The sequence below is a fragment of the Orcinus orca genome, chromosome 2 (genome assembly GCF_937001465.1).
Source record: "Orcinus orca chromosome 2, mOrcOrc1.1, whole genome shotgun sequence".
NCBI classification, from domain to species: Eukaryota; Metazoa; Chordata; class Mammalia; order Artiodactyla; family Delphinidae; genus Orcinus; species Orcinus orca.
The window spans coordinates 167449198-167460467 of NC_064560.1; positions in this window are offsets into that span (position 1 = coordinate 167449198).

Consider the following 11270-nt stretch of genomic DNA (forward strand, 5'->3'; position numbering starts at 1 on the left):
TCTTCTGGATAATTCATTTCCATTTGATTGAAAGACACATATGCCAAGCTCAATTTGAACCAATATATTTTATAGCAATTGGAGAGGAGAGGGTTTCCTTCACACAATACAAATTTCTACTGATTTAACATGATATTATCTAAGTCATCAGATTTTGTCACACGCTCATTATTGGGTTACCTAATATTTGAATAGACTTTTACACCTGTATTAAAAGCTTTTCCCATGTTTTGTTCCTTATTCATTCACTCATTTACTTGACAAATGTTTATGGTATTCCTACAATGTGCTAGGCACTGTGCTGAGGTCCAGCAAGGAGCCTAGTACAAGGGAGAAATGACCTCTGCAACAAGTGATCACTGTGAATAAATTGTGATGAGGGTTATGAGGGAAAATAGAGAAAGCTTTGGAAGGTCATAGCAGGAGACCTCTCCTGGTCTGGAAATCAGGAAGGCTTCTTTGAGGAAATAACGTTTGAGCTGAGGCCTGAGGAAGGTCAGGAGTTAGTGGGCAAGCAACATATAGGCAAGAGTGCTCTGAGCAGAGGACTTGAGTGAGTGCACTTGATGGTGCAGAGTTCAAACAGGGGCCACTAGAACAATGGAAAACACTGGTCTAGTTGAGGCACAGGGGCTAGGGGCAGTGCCAGAAATGGCAATAACAGCCTGTGCTTATATAGTGCTTATTATGTGCCAGGCCCTGCCCCCAAGTGCTTTATATCTATTAACTACCTTGACTCTCATAACAACTCTGTGAGGTAGGTACTATGATTTTCCCTATTTCACAGACAAGGAAACTTGAAACAACAACAAGTTTAAATACGTTAGCCCAGGACATAGTGGCAGAGCTGGGATTCAAACTTAAGCAGGTTGTATCCATGGTCTGTGCCCTTAATGACTGGGCCGTGTTGCCAAAAGATGAGGCTGGAGAACTTCTTCTTATACATATGCACATTTGGGCATCTACACAAAATTTGCAGGCAATTTCATCCATAGAACCCAGATTAAAAACAATTGGTTAAACCTGTCAATTTTAATAATGTAATAGGGAGTTATTTACAAGCAAAAGTGAGTTTATTCAGAAATAGCCATAGAAACCCTCAATTCAAGATATGCAAACTATGGTGGCCCATGGGCAAATCCAGAGAACAAGGAAGGGGAGCTTGCTTTTATAGCAAAAGGGGGGTGGGAGGGGCTGTGATAATCAAACAGTCCATCGGAGAAAGCTGGGAATCCAAAGTATGGAGGCTTCTCATTGGTTGGGCTGCTAAAGTCTGATTGGCCGGACTGTAGGCAGTGGAGGGTTTTCTTCTTCCTGCTGGATAGTGATGTAGGCAACACTTTCCTGTGGGAGATGTAGGCAAACATCTCTTCCTGTTTGGAGTAATTGATGATGCATGGCTGGGCATGAGAGCTCCCCATATAGGCCTGTCCCACTCCAATTGTAGCTGAGGTTTCTTTAGTCAATTCCACAAAATTGATGACTGAAGATGGGTAAGCGGAAGAGTCACTTGGAGAGGAAGTTAGAGAAAGTGCAGAGGAGGACCTTGAGGAGCACTCAAATTATGGGATAAGTAGAGAAAGGTAAGACTGAAAATGGACTGTGAAAAGGGGACAGAGAGGTTGGAGATGTATTAGCCTGGGTCTGAGCAGGTTAGAGAAACCACACAGTAAATTTGAACAGGGAAATTTTAATATGAAGAATTATTAACCATAACAGGGGATTGGAATAATGAGGAACTGGCTTGTACAGGAGTGATTAAACTTTTCTTATAAAGAAAAGTAAATATTTTAGGCTTTGGGGGCCATCTCTGTTGCAGCTACCAACTCTGCTACTGTAACATGAAAACAGCCATAGACAATATGTAAATGAATGAGCATGGCTGTGTTCCAATAAAACTTTAAATACACGAACAGGCAGTGGACTGAATTTGGCCTGTGGTCACAGTTTGCCAACCAAAAGACCCCTTCTACTCCCAGACTGAAGCCCAGGGCTTGCTGGAGAGTATAGCACGCTGAATGGCAGAGAAGTCACTGTCTGCTGCACCACTGAAATTTGCTGGAAATCCACTGTGCTAGGGAAAGCTGTCCACAGGGAAGTGTCTCACTGGAGGCACTCTGCTACAAAACCACCTGAGGGGAGGGTTGCTGGGGGACGCTGCCGGCCACTGAATGCTGATGGAGCCAGGCACTTGATGGTGCAGAAGCTGCCTGGACCACAGGAGCCTGGCACTGCGGGAGACAAGCCTGCTGCAGAAGCCTGCAGAGCTAGCACAACAGAACCAGAAAGCAAGCCCCTTCCTTCCGCAGCGTCTCTCCAGTGCCATCTATTGACAAAGCTTAATATCGTGCCAGATGCCAAAGAAGAGAATATAGAAAATAGAAGGGTCATTTTCCACTCTCGTAAAGCAGGCAAAAAGGATGAATTGGAGCTGAAAGGCAACAAATTGATAACTGGCACCAGAGGGAACCCAGAGGATGTGGTGTAATAGAATGCATTATAAAGGCATTTAAAGAAGTGGGTACAACACCAAAAGCATGATCCATAGAAGAACAAATGAAGTTAGACTTCACCCAAATTAATAACTTCTGTTCTTTGAAAAATAAAGACTGGGAGAAAATATTTGCAAATCAAATATTTGATAAAGGACTTGTAGTCAGAATATATATTTTAAAAACTTCCCAACTCAAAATTAAGAAAACAACCCAATTTTTTCAGTGGTCAAGTGATTTGAACAGATACTTCAACAAAGAAGATATATAGGGACTTCCCTAGTGGTCCAGTGGTTAAAAATCTGCCTTACAATGCAGGAGATGTGGGTTCCATCCCTGGTCGGGGAACTAGGATCCCACATGCTGAGGGGCAACTAAGCCCACGGGCCACAACTAGAGAACCTGTGTGCCACAACTACTGAGCCCAAGCACTGCAACTACTGAGCGCACGTGCCGCAACTAGAGAGAGAAGCTCACGCACCACAATGAAGAGCTCTTGTGCCACAACGAAGATCCCGTGTGCCGCAACTAAGACCAGACACAGCCAAAAATGAAAGAAAGGAAGAAAGAAAGAAAGAAGGAAAGAAAGAAAGAAAGAAGGAAAGAAGGAAAAAAAGGAAGGAAGGAAGAAAAGATATATAGATGGCAAATGAGTACATTTTTAAAGTGCTCAATATCACTAGTCCTTAGGGAAATACAAATTAAAACCACAATAAAAGGCTTCCCTGGTGGTGCAGTGGTTGAGTGTCCGCCTGCCGATGCAGGGGACACGGGTTCGTGCCCCGGGGCGTCCGGAGCCTGTGCTCCGCAACGGGAGAGGCCACAACAGTGAGAGGCCCGCGTACCGCAAAAAAAAAAAAAAAAAACCACAATAAAATGCCACTACATACCTACTATAATGGGTAAAATAAAAAAGACTGACCATATCAAGTATTGATGAGAATGTGGAGCAACTGGAACTCTCATACACGCCTTCTGAGAATGCAAAATGATACAACTACCTTGGAAAACAGTTGGGCAATTTCTCAAATAGTTAAATGGGAGTTAAGCATACATCTATCATATGACTCTTAGGTAATTTCCCAAGAGAAATGGAAGTTTATTCATTCAAAGACCTGTATGTGAATGATCATAGACTCTGTGTTATAATAAAAAAATAGGAAACAACCCGAGTGTCCATCAACAGGTGAATGGATAAACAAATTGTAATACATCCACACAATGAACACTACTCAGCAATAAGAAGGAACAGACTTTCAATGCACTCAACAGCCTGAAGGAATCTCAAAGTAACTATGTTGAGTAAAAGAGGTCAGACCAAAATGATTCCATTTATATAAAGTCCTAGAAAACGCTAACTGTAGGCTATAGACTGTGGTGATAGAAAGCAGACCAGTGGCTTCCCGGGGATGGGGGAAAGTGGAGAGGAATGGGAGGGTTTTACCAAGGGGAATGAGGAAGCTTTTGGGGTGATGGACGTGTTCATTGTCTTGACAGTGGTGATAGACTGTGTGATGAGTGTATGGTAATGTGAAAACTCATCAAACTGTATACTTTTAACGTGTGCATATAAATTATACCTCAATAAAACTGTGAAAAATAGAAGTAGGTATTGATCAAGTGTGCCATGCTACTGAGAAGTCAGGCAACAAAGAACTGAGACGTGTCCACTAGATTCAGCACTGTATCAGTCATTGGTGACTTTGGGGAGAACAGCTTCAGAGAAGTGGTGGGGTGGGAGCCTGATTGGAGGAGGCTGTGGAGTGAGCAGAAAGTTAGAAAATGTAGCCAGTGTTTTCAAGCTGGGGAGGAGAAAAGAGTTTAGTATCAGGAAGAGGAGGTGGGAAGGTAGGAGCATGTTTATTTATTTAATTTTATTTTTTTGGCCACACCGCACGGCTTGTGGGATTAGTTCCCTGACCAGGGATTGAACCCGGGCCCTCGTTAGTGAGAGTGTGGCGTCCTAACCACTGGACCACCAGGGAATTCCCTGGTAGGAGCATTTTTAAAGAGCACAGAGGAAAAAAAAGATAAAGGGGAGATAGGAAATAAATGATAGAGTAAGGTCTCTGAGAAAGCAGGAGATGATGGGCTAGAGACAAATTCACTTCAGGAGGAAAGGAAAATATGATGAGCATGAATTCAAGTAGACTTCTAAACTTGGTAGCAGAATATTCCTTCTGGTGGTCCCTATTTGTGTGTGTGTGTGTGTGTGTTAAGAGGTCAGGATACATGTTGAAATTGAGGCAAGGAGTTTAAGAGGGATAGTGAAGGTTTGAAATAATCTTTGTGGAGATTAGGTTGGTGGCAATTAGGGAAATTAAAAAAGATGGACAGTTTCATTGGAAGCCCTGGGTGACGTTGGTGGCTATGTACTTATAATGGCATCAACATGCAAGGTGATTGATTTGTCTCTAGCAGCTGTCATCAGCCAGTTGCACAAAGAGGACCAATGCATGGTTCATCCCGAGTTGGGGTTTTCAGGCTCTCAGGGCAGAAAGACAAGGGGGTCAGGGGGCTGAGGATATTGGCAAGGGAATTATTGAAGTGATGAGTATGAAATCTCAGTTGGATAAAAAAGGAAGTGATGACAGCAGGGCCTTATAGTGGTCTGGAGGTCCTCCTGGGGTTCAATAACTGTTATGTTGGGATTCGTGCCACAAGAGAGCTAGGTGAATAGGAGGTGCTGTGGTGGGGTTGTCTGAATGCAGGATTTTAGAGGTGGATGGTTCCAGGTGTTGACAGGCTGAGGGGTGGAATGAGATAGAGAAGGTTTCTGAGGAGGAGGAGGTCAAGGGCCTGGAGGTCAAGGGCCTGAAGGTCCAGGGAGTTGCTGGCACATCTATGAAGATAATTAAGTCGCCTGGACGATGGCAGTGTTAGGATGAGAAGGCTGAGAACCAGGCACCAAAATCATCTGTGAAAAAAGAGACATGGGAGGGAAGTAAATTCAGGACAGAGGCAGAGAGGAGGAGCCTCATGACTTGAGGCTCAAAGGAGCAGGCGTTTCATGTCAGGATGGAGGAAGGGTCTGGAAGTGGGGGTGCCCCCGGGAAGCTGAGGCATGTGGGATACGGGAGAATAAACAGCCTCCACTTCAGAAACTGCAGGCAAAGTGGTGTCCACAGGACACAGCCAGTTCTCAGTTGAGGCCGGGAATTGGGGGTACATTAGAGATACAAAGGCTGAAGATGTGAGGGTGTTTATTATTCATGAAAATGGAATTCCGGTGAGAAGTGTGGAGGGGAGAGGATTGTGGGCTTGGGTCAGGGAGAAGACCAATGGGTGCATGTTTGGGAATGTTCACTTAGCAACCCTGTGTGCAGTGTGGTATGTTTGTTCTTTCAACAACGAAGAAAACTGTCAGTGTGGATGCACTGTGATAAGGGCTGTTGTGCAAATAGCACGGGGCATTTGCAAGTAGTGAAGTGGAGTACTCCTAGGCGAAGGCAAACAAAACTCCAGCTGATGAAGGAAAGGGATAGTTGAGGGGCCAGGAGGAGGGGCAGTTGAGCCAAGTGAGCCAGTAGGTGGGGAGGAGGGGTGATCAAAGCATACCAGCTATGTGTTTGAAAGCACATGGCGTGATGGAGCTCACAGTGTTCTAAGAACGTGAATGAGTCTATATCAAAGGGTGGGGATGGGTGGGGGATGGTAGATCAGGTCTGAGACAGGCAACGTTCAGATCATGAAGGGCCTGTGTGCCAAGCTAGAGTTCGAACTTTATCCTGAAATCAAGCCTGTGAAAGGTTTTAGGCAGAATGAGATAATTGGATTTATGCCCAGCTGCTGTCCTCCCAAACAAATTGTAATGCTCAATAAACCAATTTCTCCTGCCCACACTTCTCTGAGCTCCAGACCTATATTTCCAACCACCTGCCAGACCTCTGCTTTTGGCTTTCCTGGCCTCTCCCTGTGTGTGCCTTGAATCTAGTGAATGACGCCACCCTTCTTTATGCCTACATCCAATCTCGCGGGTGCTGTTAGAGAAAACCATGCTCCTGGGGAGGTCGGTGCCAGGACAAATCAATGGTTAACGGCAAAGTTGTCTAAGATGCATATTCATTAATTTGCTCCATTATCATGCTCAATCAATGTTTGGAGATGACTCAGTCAACATACTGGGTTCACGATAGAACTGATCTATGGCATATCATTTTCTTTGTCTCTTCCAAGCTTTCATTTAAAAGATAAATCCATACAGAGTAAGATTTCATTAGTAAGGCTATCTATTACTTTCTATTGCTTAAGGAAATTATTTTGCAAATACAGGCTTAGCAAGAATTCTCCAGGACAGTTCTCTTAAGTCTGTTTTTTCAGTTATCTATAGTTTTGCAACACACTATATACGTAACAATCCACCCACACATAAAGATTAAATAGAATTTATTTTATAATGTTCACGATCTGTGGGTCAGAAACTCAGGCAGGGTTCAGCTAGATGTTTCTTCCCCTGCATGTGGCGTTGACTGGAATTACTCCATGGGGTAATCCAGATGATGTCTGGGTTGGTCCAAGAAGGCTTCCCCTCACATGTCTCGAATCTCGGGAGGATAGCTAGAAGCTGAACTCAGATGGACCACTCTCCCTCTCCATATAGACTCAGGGCCTCTCCGTGGTCTTTCCAGCAGGCTTGTTCAACTTCTTCCAAAATGACAGAACTCGAGGAATGATATTTAAGAGATAGAAAAAGAAAAAAAAAAGAGAGATAGAAAATTTCTTAACATCTGGGCTTGGAAACTGTCACAACGTCACTTCCGTGTAGTCTATTGGTCAGAGAAGTCACACTACAGTCACACAGAGCTCACCAAGATTCAGAGAGAGGAGGGCCACATAGACCTACCTCTCCAATTGTCAAGAGACCAAGAGAATGTATGCCATCTTTATTTGTTTTTTCTTTTCCATTATGGTTTATTACAGGATATTGAATATAGTTTCCTATGCTATACATAGGGCCTTGTTGTTTATCCATTCTATATATAATAGTTTGCATCTGCTTGTTCCACAATTCCCAATCCAACCCTCCCCACACACCGCCCCCCCTTCCCAGCAACCACAGTGTATGCCATCTTTAAACTGTGCTCTTGCTTGGAATCTAGAAGGATATTTTACAAGTGAAATTATTCTTTTGGTATTTCTGTAAAATTACTGAAATCGTTATCATTCAAAATATGTGTGAGGGCATTGTTTAAAAATTTTTAATATCAATTAATTAATTTTTATTGAGCTGTAATTAACATACGACAATATTCATCCTTTTAAAGTATACAATTCAGTGGTTTTCATTATATTGACAAGGCTGTACAATCATTACCACTGTCTAATTTCATAACATTTTCATCATCCCCAAAAGGAACTTTATACCCTTTGCCAATCACTCCCTATTCCTTCCTCTCCTCAGCTACTGCCAGCAGCTAATCTACTTTCTCTCTCTAAAGGGTCTGCCTTTAGAGATTTCATAAAAGTGGAATCATACAATATGTGGCTGTGTCTGGCTTCTTCACATAGCATAATGTTTTGAAGATTCTTCCACATTGTAGTACGTATTAGTGCTTTATTCTTTTTTATGGCTGAGCAATAATTCATTGTATGGACATACCATATTTTCTTAATCCGTTCATCAGTTGATGCACAGTTTAGGTTATTTCCACTTTGGGGCCATTATGAATAATGCTACTATAAACACTTGTGAACAAGTCTCTGTGTAGATATATATTTTTATTTATTTTGTAGATGTACCTAGGAATGAAATTGCTAGATCATATATTAACACTATGTTTAATTGTTTGAGGAACTACCAGACTGTTTGCCAAAGAAGCTATTTTACATTCGTATCAGCGGTGTATGTTGCCAGTTTCTCTACATCCTTGCCAATACTTGTTATCATCTGTGTATTGATTTTAGTATCCAAGTGGGTACGAAGTAGTATCTCTTTGTGGTTTTGATTTGCATTCCTCTGATGACTAATGATGCTGAACATCTTTCCATGTACTTATTGGCCATTTTATTTTTAGGCACGTATCCTTGGAGAAATGTCCACTCTGATCCTTTGCCCATTTTCAGTTGGGTTATTTATCTTTTTATTGTTGAGGAAAGTCAGGATTTTGACCCAGGAAATCTGGCCCCGCAACCTGTGGGTCTAACTCTCATGCTCTCCTCCCTCTTGCTATGCATCATGGTTACAAAGTGGTACAAATTTTGTTTTATTAGTATTTACTCTAGGTAAGAAGTAGGATGAAAAGACATTTAAAAACTGGAAAATATAGCTTCTCTTGGAGGTGATAACTCTCTTGGTTTGGGAAAAAAACATTTATAACACCTTTAGGAAGGCAACAGGTACCCAATGGAGACAGTTTAATAAAGAAATAGCTAAACTGCCTCGCATGAGAAGATAAAGGAATTTGGGGGTTTGGGTGAATAGTCAAAAAGGAACAAAGATAAGACTCCCTAAAGAAGACAGTTAACAGATCGTCACATTGCATACTTTAAATATCTTACAATTTTCACACTACTATATATAAAATAGATAACCAACAAGGACCTACTGTATACACAGGGAACTATACTCAGTATTTTGTAATAACCTGTAAGGGAAAAGAATCTGAAAAAGAATATATATATACATATATATATACACAACACACATATGTGTGTGGGTTTGTATAACAATATCTGTGCTGTATACTTGAAACTAACACAACACTTTAAATCAACTATACTTCAATAAAATAAAAATTTAAAAATCTTACAATTTTATTTGTCAGTTGTGCCTCAAGAAAACAAGGAGGAGGAGGAGGGGGAGGGGAGGGAGGGCGAAGGGGGGAGGGGGGAGGGGAGGAAGAAAAGAAGAGTAGTATTAGTAAGAAACATGTCAGGAACTAGAGTTTATAGATAAAAGTAACCAGTGAAAATTTTTCAGTGTCAGGGTAACCAAAGGACTTTAAGAAAGGGCTGTTTAAAGTTTAGTATTAAGTCAATTATGTTGCTGAATTATAAACCCCCTCCATTTTCCCAAATGTTGGAAAAATCACACAATGTGTGAATTCACAGAAATCTTCGGGAGATTGATTGTTGGTCTTCCCAATAGATATAGGAAAGGGATCTAAGCCAACTTTATGTAAAATCAAAAGATGGGATGATTTCACTAACATTTGATTACCTTTTATCATTAAAATGTAACACAGTGATCAAGGATTGTTAAAATAAATGTGGCAGAGTGAATTGATGAGACCTTAAACTTATGTTTTGCTTTTCACTGCTCTGAAAAGAAATCTCCATGTTGATTGTTAGGGGTGGGTGTAGGGGAGCCAGATGTCATATCATAGTATGAATGTGGTCTGATGGTGCCCAGCACTGTAAGTATGTAGATAGGACACCAGTAATAAGATTTGAAATGTATGGAGCTAGAAGCTAATCAGTGGAAAATTCTTCCAATCATCAGAAGTATAAAAGGTAAGTGGAATGTGGACTGTTTTGTTCTCATCAATGCCCAGTCAAAATGGAAATTATTCAATAATGCAGCATATACAATTACAAATGTACCATTTTTTCTTGTTTTTTTGGTGTGAATACATGAAAAATAATTGATCAGAATTTCCGTTTCTAGGGCGGCAATACTACAAACCACGAGTGTATGTGACTGTGTATGAAAGCGCATAATTTATGCAACTATCAATAATTCAAAACAAATTTGAATAAAACCTCAATCTAAGCATGAGAAAACATCAGACAACCCAAATTTAGAGGCATTCTACAAAATAACTGGCCAGTACTCTTCAAACGTGCCATTGTACCTAACAACTAAATGCAGTGTGGGGTCCTGAGTTAGATCCTGTTCAAGAAATGGAACATTAGTGGGAAAACTGGTGAAAATAGAATAAGTCCTTCAGTTTACTTACTATTATTATACAAATGTTAATTTCCTAGTTTTAATCATTGTACTAAAATTATTTAAGATGTTAACATTAGGGGAAGCTGTATGAAGGGTACATGGGATCTTTCAGTACTATTTTTGCAACTTCTCTGTAACCCTTAAAAATAAAAATTTTTTTAAACAAATTTGATCATCCATGATAGAGGTAAGGCTGCACTATCTTTTAATTCTGTCTATGGAAAATGGTATTTAGAAAATCATTGTCACAGCAAGAGGCCATCAGAACTATGCAGCCAAAAAATAGAGAAAAAATATCATTAAGCATGTCAGGCAGTTAGTTAATAAAAATATAATTTTCTGGACTTTGTGATCTTTGTGGCAATGAGATTTTTTAAATTTTATTTTATTCAAGTACAGTTGATGTACAATGTTATATGTTACAGGTGTACAATATAGTGATTCACAATTTTTAAAAGTTATACTCCATTTATAGTTATAAATATTGGCTATATTCACTGTGTTGTACAATATATCTTTTTTTAAATTTTAAATATCTATTTTATTTATTTATTTGGTTGTGCTGGGTGAAATACAGTGAAATGCACAAATCTTAAGTGTGTATTCACTGAGTTTAAGGATGTCTGCCCAGCAGACATCCACTAGGAGGAAGGCATTGGGGAACACCAGCAGAAAGTTCCCCTCAGGGGTTTCAGGGACTCTGCAGTATTTGCAGCTGACATTGCTGCAGTGAACTGGACCCAGAGCAGGAGAAGCGCGAAGAGATGGGAGCGGCAACCTGGGAGTCAAGAGGGATCCCCCTTGGGAATGATCTGACTACTCCTTGTTCTGTTCATCAGGTTCTTGGGATTTGCAAGGGGCAGGAATGGAACCAGGAAATGCTCAGT